The following is an 18,038-nucleotide window of genomic DNA, read 5'->3' on the forward strand; positions in this document are numbered from 1 at the left end:
TGGAGAACATTGTGTTAAGTGAGAACAGCCAAGCACAGAAAGAGAAGGGACATGTTTTCTTTAATATGCCCAAACTAGGGAGTATTAGGAATACAAGAGGGACTCCAGATAATGGAGGGGAAACTTCAACAAAACTAGAAAGGAAGGGTAGGAGAAGAAGAAGGCTAAGGTTGATTGATGGAGGAGGTACATTTGAATATGTGTATAAATGTGTATGTAGCATGGTCAACCTGGACTCTCATTGTTACGAGGGTGAGAAAGGGGAAGGGGGAAGGCTACCAAGCACTGTGTGAATGTATGACATTTTCAATATGATCCACATAAAAAATTAAAAAGATATTTCTTTATTATATTTTCTAATCATTTTGATTTTTTCTAAATCATTTGAATCTTTCTATTTTCATGCTTGTAATACCAGTACTTGAGAGGCTGAGACAGAAGTATTGCAAACTCAAGGTCAGATTTAGTAACTTAATAAGGGCATCAGTAACTGAGTGACACTCTGCTTAAAAAAAAAAAATTGGTCTGCGGGTGTAGCTCAGAGGTAGAATCCTACTGGGTTCAATCCCCAGTACCAAAAACAACACAAAAGAATTCTAATGTAGTCATGTTAAGCGAGCATTTTCAGATTTTTTCTCAAATGATTTGCATGTTCCAAAATCTAAGTGGGTTTAAGAACATTATTGCATATAAAAATCATACAGTTTGAGTTTCTATACTGTATGTGTGTATACTTACATTTGTAGTCAGATGGAAATTTTATACTTTGAGATATAAAACATATTTTATGAATTATGATAAGCTTGATTTTAGGATATATACATTATTCAATAATAGCTTAAAATTTTGTAATATTATATGTTATACTAGTTTATAACATATAAACTCACATCATACATTCAAAGAAAAGTTATTTTCTCTTGAAGAATTCATGTAATTCACAAATTATTGTTTATATGGGGGCAAATTTATTTTTTATAGTATCATAGGTTAGAACTTTATACTTCATTTAATAAATGAGTTTATGTCTTGGTAGAAATATGAAGAAAGCAGACTTCATTTTCAATATCATTTTTGCAGTCATTATTGGTCTTTGAGTTTACCTAGCATCTCATGCTTTGTACAAATTTCAGATACTCCATGTTCATTTATTTTGTTTAAAACCTTCTATGTAATCATTAGCAAATGATATATTAAAATAACACATTATATTTTTCAAACACTGCCAGTAAATTTTAGATATTAATTGACCTTTAACCACTCCTTCATATGTCTACATATCTATTTAGATATAAAATAAGGGTAAAAATGAAAATCAGATTAGCCCATTTGTCATTACTGATTTAATTTAGAAGTCAATCAAAATAAAATTTTCAAGTAATTAAGCCATAACTAGTCTTTAAAAGTGAGAAAATAACTTGCATTCCCCAATTCTGTGTAAATTTTTATTTTAAATTATTATGATTTTCTAAATTCCATGACAAAATCTTTATGTTGACTTTTCTACTCCTTGCCATTTGTTAATGGTGACCCTTAAAAAAAGAGAAAACAGGGAAAATGCTTCAATAAACTCTTGATCATGTACAGAAATTATTGCTACTATAGTGCACTATAAAGCATGTCTATACAATAGCATATGACCTTTGATTATGAAAAAACAGAATAAAAACTTTTAGTGACATAGCCTTACAATCAAATACAACATTCACATGGCAATATTAGACAGTGAAACACCCAATTTCCATAGTTGACAAAATGTCCCACTGACCAGCGTTCATTTAAATACATCCTTCGTACAGGGGAGGGGGGAAAATAGTGCCAGCTTTCTAAGGCTTGTCAAAAAAGAATTCTCATGTTCTGTTGATCTAAAAATAAACAAACAAACAACAAAAACCCAAAAATCAAAACTGCTGCAGGTAAGGGTGTTACCATAAAGTTAAGCATGCCAAAAGGTGTTTTGTGCGAATTAAAACCTAAAGCCAAGGTACCACATAATCACATTAAATGAAATGCTACTGCACAATAGATGATCAATAAGTTAAAAATCAGAGTGCACAAATCCAAATCAGTGGCAATTTCTGTAAAAAGCAAAATATTCACTATCAGCTGTAAAGTTTGCCCAGTCCAACTGTTTGATTAAAATACTGAATTGTACAGTTTGCATATTTTTAAAAACTGTCAATCTCTAAAATTCCTTTTCAGTGTAATGAGGCATAAGTTTTCTTTGTAAGATCAAATAGGTACATAAGTAGATAAGCAAAGGAAAATAATAGTTGGTGAATGTCTTTAAATCTCTTCCCATATTTCACGTTTTAAAATGTTTCTGAAAAAAATTTTTAAAGAGTTGTCATTATTTTAGCAAAAACAGACAAACAAAACAAGCCCCAAATAATTAAACAATCAAGCAACACTAAAACCACATTACACAGATGGATCATCATACTTTTCATCTGATTTTAACTATCACATCTAGTTTAACTGGGATGCTTTTCAACTTTAAAAATTGTGATACATAAAGATGTAACTTTAATGGACAATTTTAAATTTGGATTTAAGTTTTTTGTTGAATATTTTAACAGTATACTTATAACAATACATTTTTAGCACATCTTTCTATTAGAAAAAAAATTAAGATCCTTTACCGGTCTCCTTAAGTTAAAGGTGTGACATCATAAAGGGTGTCAAATGGCTGGATGGTTTTAGAGTGCACACTTACATATTATGAAGTATGTCCTTTGCAAATCTGATGGTTTCTTCATAGAATTCCTTTCTTCACCTTTTCTTTGGTGGATTAGCTGTTCGAGGTGGAGTGGAAGGATGACCAGAATTCAGTCTACCATACTGGAACTTAGCTTTCTTTTCAGATGGTTTCAATATCTGAAATGAACACATCAAAGTTTCATCCACACTCATCATTCCACCAGCATTCTCAAACTCTCCACAGTAATTTGGGGCTGAAAATAGGGTTACCAATTGTCGTTTAGCAAAAAATTCATATCCGTCTTCTACCACCTGATGAGCTCGACAAATCAAGTCTAAATCATGACGACTGAGAAAATTTATTGACTACATCAGGTCCAAAAGTAAAGGAAACACCACGATCATTTTCTCCCCAGCCGTGCACATCTTTATCTGAGTCAGACCACAGCAAATCACAGAGCAGACCTGTATCAGGAACATCAGTGGGTCTCATAATTCTCCAAATCTGTTCCATAGACTGCAGGTCTGGTGACAGTCCTCCACGACAACAGAAGATCTTCTCATCTACAATGGCAGCTACAGGCAGACAGTTAAACAATCAGCAAAGGTCTTCCACAATTTGATATAAACCCTTCGTTTGCATTCATCATAGAATCCATAAATGTGATTGATACTAGCATACTCGTGGCTTCCTCGTAAGAGAAAGAAATTCTCCGGATATTTGATTTTATAAGCCAATAGCAAACAAATGGTTTCCAAAGACTGCTTTCCTCTGTCCACATAATCTCCTAAGAAAAGATAGTTGTCTTCTGGTGGGAAACCTCGATATTAAAATAATCTCAGTAAATCTGTATTCTGTCCATGAATATCTTCACAGATTTTTAGGGTGCCTCCAATTCCAAAAGAATAGGCTGGCTGAGAAAGATCTCACGAAACCTGATACATAAGCCCCGAATTTCTGCTTCAGTCATCTGCACAATCTTCCCTGGATGACATCCTTGTACCTCCAGCAGGCGGGTGATGCTGCTGTCCACATTCAGCTCCCCCTTCGCCGTCTTTTCCGCAGCGACTCTCAGTCCTAGCAGCGGGAACAAGGGCTTCTCCTACAGTAATTATTATCAATGTAAATATATACTACAACTAATAGAAAACACAGCTGGGTGTGGTGGCGCACACTTGTAATCCCAGCATTCAAGAGGCTGAGACTGGAGGATCGCGGTTTGCGGACAGCCTTGGCTACTTAATGAGGCCCTCTGCAACTTGTGAGACCCTGTTTCAAAATAAAAAATAAAACATAGGGCAGGGGATGTAGCTCGGAGGTCGAATGTCCCTAGGTTCCATCATCCTCAGATCTGGAAAAAAAAAAGAAAGAAAGAAAGAAAGAAAGAAAGAAAGAAAGAAAGAAAGAAAGAAAGAAAGAAAGAAAGAAAGAAAGAAAGAAAGAAAGAAAACACAAAAGTATAAGAATTATCTCACTGTGATAGACTTGGTTATATATTCACACAGTAGTATAAGAATTCTCTGTGATAAACTGTTATGGACTTTGTTATATACTCATCCTTGTTTTTGTGTTATCATATTTCCAAGTTTACATAGTAAATATTAAAAATAGAATGTATTCCTATACATCAGTCCACTTAACTCATTTTTTAAAAGTATTGACAAAAGTATAATTTGAAAAATGTAGTACAAATTTGAAGAAAAAACAATCATTTTACCATGACTTACAAATAAAAACAATTTAAAATATTTCATGATAACTTTTATTAATTAAAGTCAAATCTTCAGAATTGTAATATATACTTAGTAATGTATTTTTAACAATTTTTATGAGTACATTTATATTTCATCTAAGTTTGTCTCTTGGGTACAAAGGAGTGCTATATGTTCAATATTTTCTCCATATTTTACCTATTGCATAATTCTTTCTTTTTTTATTTTGGTTCACTCACAAAGTTCACATTTAAATTTATATTCATTAATTTTTCTATATCATTATGCAATGCTTATTTCTACATTTTACATCTCTCTTGTACCTTAATTTACATCAGTATTTGTATTATTATCAATTTCTGGAAAGGAAAATGACCTTATAGTATATTTTGTGGCAATCAAGTTATTGGCAATATGGTCTTTGGTTAATCAACAAATTCTATGAATAATCCCAAATAATGACTGGTAGAAACATAAAGAAGCTTTTATTGCATCTTTTAGGAATTTGACATATATGTAATAGTGCATCTTTGGTATAAGATTTGTGCTTTTTCTATCTATACTTTTTTTTTTTTTTTGTGGGTCTGGGGATGGAACCCAGGGGCATTCTACCTCCAAACTACACACTCTGCCCTATTTTTATTGTTTATGTTGAAACAGGGTCTCACTAAGTTACAGAGGCCTTCACTAAGTAGCTGAGGCTGTCTGCAAACTGGGATCCTCCTGTCTTAGCCTTCTGAATGCTTGGATTACAAGTGTGGCTCTATAGATTTTCTTGAAATATAAATGATAGTAGCTGAAAAGATAATGTTTTAAAGGGTTACTCATAATAATGTTTAATATAATCATTTAGGCTTTTGTACTTGCACTATTATCCAGTACAGTATATTTTATTTATGGAATAATATTTAAAAAAATATTGGGGAGATGTATCTTTCTATTATGGTCAGTTGACTTTTTCTAGTTCTCAATACCAATACCTTGCTACACTTCAATCTCCAAGTATGAAGAAATAATTGTGCTTATGTTTATGCTTTTTATTATATACTACGTTAAAACTCAACAAATATTACCAAGATAAACAATTCATCACCCATACACACATCATGGAAGCCATGGAAGCCAAAATCTCCTCCCAGTGCAGCAGGATGGATGAGTTCTGTACGAGTAAGCGGACTCAGCATGTCATTATTTGAGAACAGTAATAGTCCTGTCTGCCATTTCACATTAAGTTGACTTGAGTTGAATGTGAAGACTGAGTTGTGTGCATTACTAGATTGACATATTTTGTTTTTCAGACTACAGTTTTACAACCTTTGCCTATACTATAGATCTTAAGACAATAAGATGTCTGAAAAAAAAAACATTTTGAAAGAATTTCTTTATGGTTACAAATTACAGTGCTTAAATGGTGGGATTTGATATTTTCAGAAACCATATATGGAGGGAACCTACATGAATCAAATAATTTTGTAACTATATCATTACTCATCATTCTATTCCCTTGATATCTTACTTATATAAATCAGATAGAATTGTTTTTGTAGTCAGTGTGTGCATGTGTGTGAAGTTGATGCATGTGTTTTTAAAGATCCACACAAAGGTACTTAATTTGTAGTAGTACGGTGAGGAGAGTTTGACCTTGGAGTAGTGCTGTATTCAAATAGCTGAAAAATTATTTAATAAGTCTTAATTTCAATATATTTTAAAAATAAGATCAACAAGATATGTTCATCGTATAAATTAGTGTGAAATTGTAATTTCACACCAAAATTATAGATAAAAATATAATAAAGATTAAATAAATTTAATTTACCATACTTTCTAAGATAAGTGTGGATAATTGTCCATTTATGGCTTGGATCAGCCTAGGTCTTTTACTTTTTCCACTTATTTGATCTCAAAAGAATGTGCTGTAAGAATGTGCTGTAAGAATGTGCTGGTACTGCCCCAACTTTGAAGAGGGGGGACCAGCCAAAGCAGCTTAGGCTCTCCTCCTACCCTTCTCAAAATCATACGTCCTATAGTGCTTTAGGTTGGCATATCATGTTTTTCTTAGGGTATAAAACTCAGAGCAGGTTGTTTTTTGGGGTTCCTCAGCTAAGGTACAATTATGACACATGCATACAAGACTCCATCCACTGTGGGCAGCTTTCCAGATCACAGGGTAACCAGTTTGTCCTGAATTTCAGTATTTTTACTGTTTATGATTGCCTATCTATGAGTAATAAAGGTGCTTCACTTCATTTGTTTTGTATTCTGTCTTACCAGAACTGGTGCAATTAGTAGAAATCACATTCCAAGATAAAATGGATTGAAGTGGCAAGCAGTACAGAATGATTCATCTTCCCAAAATGTGTTATAATGTTGTTGGAAATTGAACAGCTTCTTATAAACCATTACCTAAGTTGGTAATCTGTGACACTGTATTTATCATGCTAGAACACTTTCTAATTAAGAATTTTGTTGGCTGTTTCTTTAAAACAATTGATACTATTTAACAGACTTTTAATATACTACTTCAGATTAAGGTTAATATAGTAAAAACTTTATCATTGAAATAATATATAGAAAAATAAATTAATAAGAAATACATTAATATGTTAATACATTTATGCATATATGTTTCCCAAGTAACCTCAAAATAAGAAGTGAATACAATTCCTATTAAATTATACATATTTTATCATTTATTTTAATTGAAATTTTATATAATCTTAAAATTTTTGAATAAAGAGAATATAAATGACTAAGTAAGAGCAATAAATTTTGGTAAAGATTAGAAAAATGTATTTTAGATAATAGGATTTTGTATGGACGATATAATTAAACTGAAGTTTTAAACATAAAAAAATTAAAAATTATGAATTGAGGATTTTGAGTTTGTAAGAGATAAGAAATATGTATAATGTAACTTCATAGTCTAAAAAAAGAAATAGTCATTTAAAATCTTTTAAAATATTTTAACTAGTTTTAAATTTAACTTTGAATTTTATATTCTGCAATTTATGCCAATATAATGTATGAGCTCATAAAAAGCGAATTTAAGTGCTTGTTATTTGAATTTGTTTTTTCTTGACATTTTTCAGTTCTTGATTTATCCATGTCCATTACTTTATTTTATTTTATTTTATTTTTGTTTGTTTTATGACACTTTATTAATTAGAAAATTGGTTTCAGATTTTTGGGGGGGAAGACAAACATTTTATTTTTTAATTAAAGAACTTATATTTATTTATATTTATTTTTAATTGAAAGTAAATGACATACATTTAAACTGTGCTTGGTGCCCCCCATTTTCCCTTCCCCACTCCAACAATGAATACCCAGGGTAACCATGCTATATTCATACTTTTACACATATTTGGAAGTAGCCCCTCATTAATCAAGTTCGTCTTCTTCCTCTCCTAGCTCTCCATTCACCTTCAGTTATTTCACCTTTAGTTGTCTCACTAAACTAAACTAAACTGCAAACAAGAAGCATGGAGACCTCTTTGATTCTCATTTCACCTTCAACACTAGGCATCTGATGCATTAGACACTCCTAAGTGGCATTACCACCAAGATGTATGTATCTTAAGTATCTTTATTTTTCTTCATCTCCATTGCTATAAACTTTGAGTCACACAGACCAATATAGAAGCATAAAAATGCTTTGTATATACTCATCCATAAAGAACATAATAGTGTTGTTTACATAAAAATAGATGTGACTCTGAGAATAGTATGCTAAATGAGATCACCTCATCATCGAAAGTCAAGGGTCCTGTTTTCTCTCCTATGTAGAAGCCCAAGAGAAAATAGAAAACAAAAGGGACTTCAAATAAATGAAGAAAGAGACCAATAGAATAGTTGAAAGGTACTGGAGGAGGGAGATAAGAAGGGTGGGAAAAGAGACTTGATTAGGAAAGCTGTGGTTCACATAATGCTATGATTAGAAACAAAGTTAGCATTTAACCTCACTAACATTTATGAGGAGGAAGGGTAGTGAGGTAGGATCTGGAGGGAATCACATCAAGGCCTGTGTGCATGTATGATTGTACCACATGGAACCTTACTATGATGTAAAACTACAAAGCACCAATAGAAGTATGTCAAATAAGTAAAAATTAAGAGAAAAATCATGTTAACTATTAGTATTTTGCTAGTAAGCTTTTCATTGGTGTGACCAAAATACCTGACATAAACAAATTAGAGGAGAAAAGGCTTATTTCAACTCAGGATTTTAGAGATGGTAGACTGGCTCCAAGACAGAAACATTCTGGCAGAAATATCAGAAAGGCAGGGCAGAGGAAAGCACTTAGCTCAGGGAAGCCACAGACAGAGAAATAGAAAGTGAGAAAAAAAGGGGCCAAGGTTAAAACAGTCTCTAAAGACATGTTCCCAGTGACCTACTTCCTCTAACCATGTTTCACCAGCCTAGAATTGGCACCTTCTCTTAATAGTCCATTCAGATTATTAGCCTATCAAATAGATTAATCCATGTGGGAGAACAGAGCCTTCATGATCCAATCATGTCGCACCTCTGAACATTGCTGAATAGAGGAGCAAGCTTTCCATACACAGGCTTTTTGTGGGAACTTTAAGGTCCAAACCTTAACAGGGGCTGCAACTTGTCCCTGTACAACCCAATCTTTTTTGTCCTAAAACATTCTTAATGCAGCAGAAAGATGATTTACCTTGTTCTCCAGCACACACTCACGCTCTCTTGAGCATTAATCAAGCTCAGGTTCTTTGCTCTCAGAGCATTACTATTGCTTTACTCTCTGCTTTCAAATCCTAGGTTTGACTTTCTTTTCTGTCTTTTATTTTAAGTTGAACTTTTCCCTTACCTTCTAAAGTCTCTATATAAATGTTCCCAGGCCTTCCCTTGCAGGTCAATCCAAAGGATATCCCATAATATCTAAAAAGACATATTTTATTTTCTCCATAATACTTTACATGGTTAATAAGTGTTTTATGGTTTCCTAGCTTACTTGTTCATTATGTCCTTGGCACAGGACAGCTAGTTCATCAAAGGCAAGACCTGTTTTCTTTTTCTTTTTTTTTTTTTTTAGTTCCCTGCTAAACTGAAGACTTAATACATGTGCCTGACATACATTGTGTCCTCAATAATAATTTGGTAAATACAAGATGAAATAACACAAATGAGAACAATTGTTTCATGTCTTATGGTCTGCTTTTGTTTCTGAGAATACTGTGTTTATCTAACAATAATTTTATGTGTGTTTTCAACTCAGTCTTATAAAGAAAAAGTTAAGAGGTATTTGGCTGAGTTGAGTTTAAAGTACCACAATATTCATGATGTAATTCACCTAGTTGTTTATTAAACATGTTACTAAACATGTTATTTTTAAATTATACATGTTTATTTAAAAGTCAGTATTTTGATTTAAAAGCTGGCCTTGAAATTACTTGCTTTTCCTTTATTACAAAAACTAAACTACTGTAATACCAACAACTCCCCAGATACTGTGAATGAGCCAACAAATTGCAAGATTATAGGGTCACTGAAGAAGGCAGCTTGCCTCTATAGTGTGTGTCTAGCCAATACACCTCAAGGTGAATTGCAGATATTTCAGATTTTAATTTACTATTTTATGTATCAGTAAAGGGTAATGCAATTATTTAATATAGTTGTATAACATGCATTATTAACTCTGAGAATTCCCCAAATGCCCATGTTCATAATTTAAAATAAGAATTCGGAATATAAATCATCAGCAGTGGTCATTGGTTTAGACTTTTATCTATATAGATGTGTCTCTGAATTACTTTGATATATTCTCTACTGTGTATCCTCTTCTGTAAGAAATGGGCTATATTTGCTACCGGGGAATTTTGCCAATCTGTTTACTGCCTGCAGAAAATTGTAGATAACTAAGGACACTCTTTCCTTATTCTTTCTTTCTTTCTTTCTTTCTTTCTTTCTTTCTTTCTTTCTTTCTTTCCTTTCTTCCTTCCTTCTTTCTTTTTTCTTTCTTTCTCTTTCTTCTTTCTTTTTCTCTTTTTCTCTTTCTCTTTCTGTCTTTCTTTCCTTCTTTCTTTCTTTCAATTTTTCTTTTTTTCCTTTATATTTCTTCTTCACTTTTAACTACTTTTATTTCAGTTTATGATGCTTAAATACATTTTTGGCATTTCTAGAAATCTTAGAGTTCTTCCAATTAGACAAAATCCAGGCTTGTGTATCTTTTTAAAGACTAGAATCTATTCTCTTTTGGCTTGATGCCAGGGTGTTCTGTTTCCCAACACTGTGTCTTTTCAGAGTGGCTACGATAGAGTATGAGACACACAATTAAAGCTTTCTCAAGTTTCAACTGTTTTAGCCATTTTTTTGTGTGTGTTTCTAGGGGAGGAATCCTGGGGTATTCTACCTCCAAGCCACACCCCAAGCCATATTTTTATTCGTTATTTTAAAACAAAGTCTCACTAAGTTGTAGAGGGCCTTACTAAGTAGCAGAGGCTGTTTGCAAAACACAATCCTCCTGTCTCAGTCTCCCAAGTACTGGGATTACAAGTGTGTGCCACCAGACTTGGCTCAGTTTTAGTCTTATTATCTCATAAGATAATCTTTACACAGCATCCACTTTCTTTTTTTTGTAGATCTCAGCGCCATTAGGAGAGACTAGAAAAAAAAAAAAGCATTAGTTTTAAGACTCAGTGAAGGTAGATATGGTGGCACATGCCTATAATTCCATTACTTTGGAGAATGATAAGACCACAGGTAGCAACTTAATGAAGCTCTCTGCAACTTAGCATGACTGCGCTAAGTTTCAATATTTAAAAATAAAATAGGATTGAGAGTTTAGCTCAGAGGAAGAATGCCCATAAATTCAATTCACAATAGCCAAATTGTATAACCAACCCAAATATACATTCACAAATGAATAAATTACAAGATGATATGATATACACTTAATAGAATTCCACTCAGCAATGAAGAAAAAAAACCTATGTCATTTTCAGAAAAGTGCGTTGACCTGTAGAACATTAGGTTAGATAATAAGTTTATATGTATTCTCTTATATGTGTAAACTAGGGAATAATCAGGATACAAGTGGGACATTAGATAAAGGAGGAGAAACCCCAGTGGAGAGAGGGAAGTGGTGGTGGGGTGGGGGTGGGAGATTAATAACAGATGCACTTCCATTGAAGTTACATACATATGTGAGAAAACCTATGCCAGTCACAATAATATGTATTGGGAAGGAGAGGGAGTGGAAAGGGAGCCGGGGGAGCTCACCAACTGTGGTGTGCATGTATGTCACTATCATTCTGAAGTACATTATGATGTGAGACTACAGTGCACCACTGAAATTATATAAAAAGAATGCCCATGAGTTTAATTCCCAGTACAAATACATACATATTCACATACACACAAAAACTTCAATGTGCCCTATTTTATATGACCTTTATTTTTTAATTTTAACAAATATATTTTAAAGTTTATAATTTTCTATTTATACTTAAAATACATAGAATTTAAAAAGGGAACTTGATGCTTTCTGAAAATTTTCTGAGCCAAATCTACCAGATCTCTAAGTAGATTTTTTTCATTTTTTTCAAGTGACATTATTTCTAAACTTTGTGCCATGATTTCAAAAGTATCATCTTGATTTTGTTACTCAATAACGATATCCTTGCTGCATTTCTACTTTTCATGAAACAGCTTTTTGGAGGTCCTTTTTACTTTTACCCATCATTGGGTCCAAAACCAGTGCATTTGTCCTGGTAGCACCAGCTATCAGACACTAAATTATCTTCTAGTCATTTATAAAAATGTAACATACTATCCTAAAATTTATTTGCTAGTATCACAGCCATTTTATCTTATCTCATGATTTTGCCAGAGAGAAATTTTTACAGGCCTTTTCTGATCATTATTATCTTCTGATTGATGCCAGTAAAAGTCACAGTGATGGTATTCAGCTTGCCTAATGGCTGATCTCAAGGACCAAGATGAAATTAGTAACTTGTCTGTTATCTTGTAGGGAAATGATAAGATTTTTCAAGACAGCTTTTACAATAGTTAGACTTACTATAGGTCGGCTCAGAACACTCCAGTGACCTTGTTCTAAGAAATTAAGGTAAATATTTTATTTTTTATGCCCTAGCTTCATAAACTCTCCAAAATCATATCCATACTACAATATAAGTCAAGACAGTTACTAAAGCCAGTACAGATTCAGTGGGTGATGGATGTATTTATTAGTGGAAGTAGTAGCAAATGATGTGTGCCATCTTTCATTTGCTACACAAGTCATTATAATAAGTCTTTTATCCTATAGGTCATGTTATACACATAAAATTTAAAAATATTTGATCTCTCATGTCATCACTAATAGTGTAAAAATCCATGTTTGCCTCTTTTCAAACCACAAAGTAAATATTGCTTACACAGTTATTTTTGGAAATTATATGACATATTACTTAGGTTTTAAATTAATCATGCACTATACATAGGTAAGACAGTCTCTCATCATAGTACTTTTCTATGTTTTCCTACTATTGACAGAAGTGATAATTTTGTTATTAAAACAATGATATCTGAGCCAGCCATTGTGGCACAGGCTTGTAATCCCAGCATTCGGGAGGCTGAGTCAGGAGGTTTGTGGTTTATGGACAGCTTCAGCAACTCAGGCCTTCACAATTCAGTGAGACCGTTTCAAAATAAAGAATAAAAAATAGGTCTGGGAGTGTAGCTTGGAGGTACAATGCCCCTGGGTTCCATGTACAGTACAGCAAAAAACAAAACAAAACAAAAACAATTATGTTTGTTCTGTAAGCAATAATTTTATACGTTTTTATGACAATGTCACTTATAGTGATGATCAGTATAATATAGATATGAAAATAAAGAGGATTATGTTGTGTATTTTGTTGCTAATGAATAATAATGCCAATAGCAAAAATGGACCTCACTAGTAAACTCACTTGATAAAAACAGAGTACTAAAATGTTTTAAAATGTTTTGACCAGGAAAAGGAAGCAGGGTTAATATTTTTCTCAACATCTGTAGTATATACTCATAATTTATAAATTATTGGGCCTTTATAACACTATATCTTCATATCCATTCTTTTCTGTTGCATATATAGAAAATTGCCTTTAAATCAAATGTTATTATTAATCATTTAAATTACATAAAGTAAAACTTTGAAACTATCATTTTATGGGAACAACTTTTAATGGTTTTTTAAATTGATTCATTCATTTTAACATTTTATTAAAATTATTCATCATAGTTTTCAAAGAAATTTATATGCTTTGCTATCTGACCATACCAAGCAAATATTAACATCTTCCACTTTTCCTGTAGACCCCTTTCAGAAAAAAGCTGCATGTCCTTTTATGAAATAACATAAGCTTACTAGGTTTATTATTATTATTAAATATTATTATTATTTATGAGCAAAATGGTATTAAAAGCTAGCCATAATTAATACTATTCCTATTTTAATTCTTCAATTTTTCTTTCTGTTTTTCTTTCTTTCTTGAGGGAATTTTATTTCTTTGCAAAATAAAGAACTTCTCTCAGTTTAAAGTTATATATCCCGCTGGTCATGGTGGCGCATGCTTGTAATTCTCGCACTTGGGAGGTGGAGACAGTAGGATTGCTCTGGTTCAGAGCCGGCCTCGCTGGCTTAAGAGACCCTGTTTCCAAATTAAAAAAATATATATAAAATAGGTCTCGGTGTGTAGCCTGGAGGTAGAAGGGCTTCCAGGGACCCCAGTACCACCAATAAATAAATAAATAAATAAATAAATAAATAAATAAATAAATAAATAAAATAAAGTTATATATCCCTATGTAATACAGACATGGTCCTGTGCTATCAAGACCACTAGGATTTTTCAGATGTGGTGTTCTGGTATCTATCATAGCCTCCATAGCTTTTCAAGTTCAAATACTAGACCAGGCCAAAAAAAAAATTAAACTCAGAGAATAAGTCATTCCTATTTTTTATTTATTTTATTTTATTTTTATTTTTTGAAGATTTAAAGAACTTTATTAAAAAGATAGAAATACAGAAAATAGAGATACATCCCCATGCCAAAATGGCGTGAGGGGGTGACTCGAAATGAATACACCCCTATTTTTTAAACTTTCTTATTTTCTACAAAATTAGACTTATACTCAGGATATTTAAAAAGTCTTCTTAAAATGTTTATTTTTAAACCACTATGAGAAAAGTATGATAGGTATTAGAGCAACAGATTTTCTCTAAAGATTCCTTTGAATTTGCTTTTCAGTCCATTCTGATGCTGTTTCCCTACACAGAACGCTTCCTTAGCACACTTTCCAACTACATCTCCTACTGATGGGATTATTGGTAAATGATTAACTTTTGCACCAGGTATGAGCTCCTGACCCAAGGGAAGCCAGTTATGAAGTGACTTGATTGATGTCTTATTTGCTGACACAGGAAAATAGATTAGAACAGTCTGATTCTCCTTTTCGTCAGCTTGCATTGAAATGTTGGAAGAAGATAAATGGATTTTATGAAGCATAGTCAATGTCATGCCTAAGGGAAAGAAGGTAATAAGTGAACTACCATACCAGTTTTAGGTTAAAGTAATTATACTGCTAATCAAATAGTTACATATTTGTTAGACTTCCAACAATACATTGAAAATGTATTTTAATAATATAATGCTTAGAAAATAAGAAAGTCATCATGAATTAATTGAATAATTTTATAAAAGCTAAAAGAAAATCGAGTCAGTCAAAATTAAGGCTCTACTTTACAATTCCACCAACAATGTATGAGTACTTCTTTGTCCCCACATCCCCAATAGAACTTATTACTATGTGTATTCTGGATGACTTTCATTTTAACTGAAGCTAAATGAAGCCACAGTTTTTCTTCTATATGAAGTTACACTACATATACATATTCATAAATAAATAGTTTGAGCAATACATAGGTAAGTTTACATATATGTATGAAATCCAATAAAACTTTGACAATAGTTAGTATCCACAAAAGACTATAGAAAGTTTTTGCTGTTTATTCTTTATCTTTGAATAGTTTTCCAGAATTTAAAAAATATGACTGAAACATATTAAAGAAATAACCATATTCTAAACTATTTACATAATATTTTAGTCTGGCCCTTATTTCAGATTGATCTGTTAACTATACAGTGCTATACAATTGATACAGTTCTGAAAGAAATTTATGAATTAAGAAACCCCTTATAACCAATGAAAGCTACAATATTTTGTTTATAAAATAAACTTCTGTACCTAGCAATGTAAAATAGGTAACTGCTGAAGACACTTCTAGGCTCAGTTTCTAAAATTCTTTATTTATCTTATAAATTGCAAAATATAAATATGCTTCTGAGTGAATAAATTATTTTTTAATTTGAAAGGATGGAGTATCTAATATTATCATTTATCAATATGTGATAATTGAAAATTTTGATATATTTATTGGCCATTTATATTTCTTCCTCTGCAAAGTGTTTATTTAGTACAATTGCCCATATCTTGATTTTATTTTTAATATTATGTCATTGAAGTACTTTGTATATTCAAGACATTAGTTCTCTATCAGAAGAATAATTGGCAAACATCTTTCTCATTATGTAGGTTTTCTCTTTAGACTTTTGATGGTTACTTTTAATGAACAGAGAAACTCTTTAATGCTGTCTCATTTATTAATTTCTGTTTTAATTTCTGTAAGTTTCTACATGTAGCTGCTATGTGTTGGAGTGTGGGACCTATGTTCTCCTCTAGTAATTTCAAAGTTTCTAATCTAATTTCCAGGTCTTTAATTCATCCTGAGATGATTCTTATTCAGAGATAGCTGTAAGAATTTAATTCCATTTTTCTATAAATAAATAATCAGTTTTCTCAATATCATTTGTTGAAATGGCTGTCTTTTTTCCAACATGTATTTTGGCACCTTTAAAAAATAATTAATTATAATTGTGTGAATTTGTTTTTCGTATCTTCTCTTAAGATTCTCATGTTTGTCAGCTTGCATTGAAATGCTGGGAGAAGATAAATAGATTTTATGAAGTATCGTCAATGCCATGCCTAAGAAAAAGAAGGTAGTAAGTGAACTACCATGCCATTTTTAGGTTAAAAGTAATTATTTAGCTTATCACTAATTACTTATTTAAAGACTTCCAACAATAGATTGAAAATATATTTTCAAAAATATAATACTTAGAAAATAAGAATGCCACACATGATATTGATTGAATGATTTTATCAAAGGCCAATCAGAATAGCAATCATCAAGAAATCAAACAACAATAAATGTTGGTGAGAATGTGGTGTGCTGATATTGTAAATTAGTGCTTCCACTAAGGACATAAGTGTGGAGATTCCTCAGAAAACTAGGAAATGGATCCACCATATGATTTAGCTATTCTATTCCTCAGTATCTTTATAAAGTGACTGAAATAAAAATATTATAGTTAATACATTATTATTATTATTATTATTATTATTATTATTATTGTAATACATGCATATCCACCACAATTTACAGTAGCCATATTAGGAAATCAACCTTGGTGTCTATCCACAGATGAATGGGTTAAAACATTATGGGATATATACACAGTGGAATTCTATTTGGCAATAAAAAACAAAATTGTCATTTGCAGGAAAATGAATGGATCTGGGGAACATGTTTTCTCTCTTATGTAGAACCTAGGGAGTAATTAGGATACAAGAGGGGCTTTAGATAATGTTGTAGAAACCCCATTGGAGTGAGGGAGGTGACTGAGGAGGGCAGATAGGGATAATTAATGAAGAAAATATTTCTATGGACATTATATACATGTTATAGCTACATAGAGAATGGCTGACCCCTTGAAGAGCTCATAACTTGGTATTTGGAGTTGATGTAGAGTCTTAAAGTTTGTAATCCCAGCAGTGGATAAATCCACTGTAGTGGGTTTATTTCTCCGGGTGGGGGCCTATCCTGGTAGGGTGTGGCTGGAGGAGGTGTGGCTGGAGGAGGTGTGGCCTAAAGGGTTATGCCTGGTTTCTCCTCTTTGCTCTCTCTTGCTTCTGGCTTTCATGGTCTGAAGCAAAGTCTTGTGTTCTCTTTCTCTCTGCTCCCCATCTTGCCATGCCCTGAGATCTGCTTTCTGTCCCTGTTTTTACGTGGACTGAACCCCAAAATTTTTAGCTAATAAATCTTTCTTCCTCTAAGTTATATGATCAAGCCTTTAGATTATGGCTTTGAAAATGCTGATGAATACCAAAAACGGTACTAGGGCAGTGAGATCGTAGCTATATCTAAGTCTGACCAGGTGGATACTGAGTCTTTGGAACTGTTGTGTAAGAGAAAATTGGAGAGGAGAGCTTGAAGGGCAAAAAGGACTTCATTGGAAAATGGAGTAGAGGCCATGTATATTACATCTTGGCAAAGAACGTATCTGCATTTTGCCCATGTCATGAAACTTTGTATGAGGCTGAATTTAAAGACTATGGGCTGATTAAACTGGTGGAGAAAATTTTCAAACAGAAAAATATTCAAACTGCATTATGGATATTGATGTCTACATTCAGTGAATTGTACACCACAATTTTGGAGTGGGAAGTAAAGGAGAGACTTCATAGGTTTGCAGTTTGTCTAGAAAGGCATGTGTAA

At 32.4% G+C, this 18,038-nt stretch overlaps 1 pseudogene across 1 annotated transcript; it reads right to left on the reverse strand.

Moving 5' to 3' along the window:
• Positions 1-2,772: 2,772 nt before the first annotated feature.
• On the reverse strand, positions 2,773-17,829 carry LOC308273118 (serine/threonine-protein phosphatase PP1-beta catalytic subunit-like; annotated as a pseudogene). Its single transcript has 3 exons — positions 17,805-17,829; positions 14,695-14,942; positions 2,773-3,803 (listed from the first exon to the last, which is right to left on the reverse strand). The product of its transcript is annotated as a serine/threonine-protein phosphatase PP1-beta catalytic subunit-like (transcript).
• Positions 17,830-18,038: the final 209 nt, after the last annotated feature.

This window comes from Muscardinus avellanarius, assembly GCF_963383645.1.
Source record: "Muscardinus avellanarius genome assembly, chromosome: 14".
In the NCBI taxonomy this organism is placed as follows: Eukaryota; Metazoa; Chordata; class Mammalia; order Rodentia; family Gliridae; genus Muscardinus; species Muscardinus avellanarius.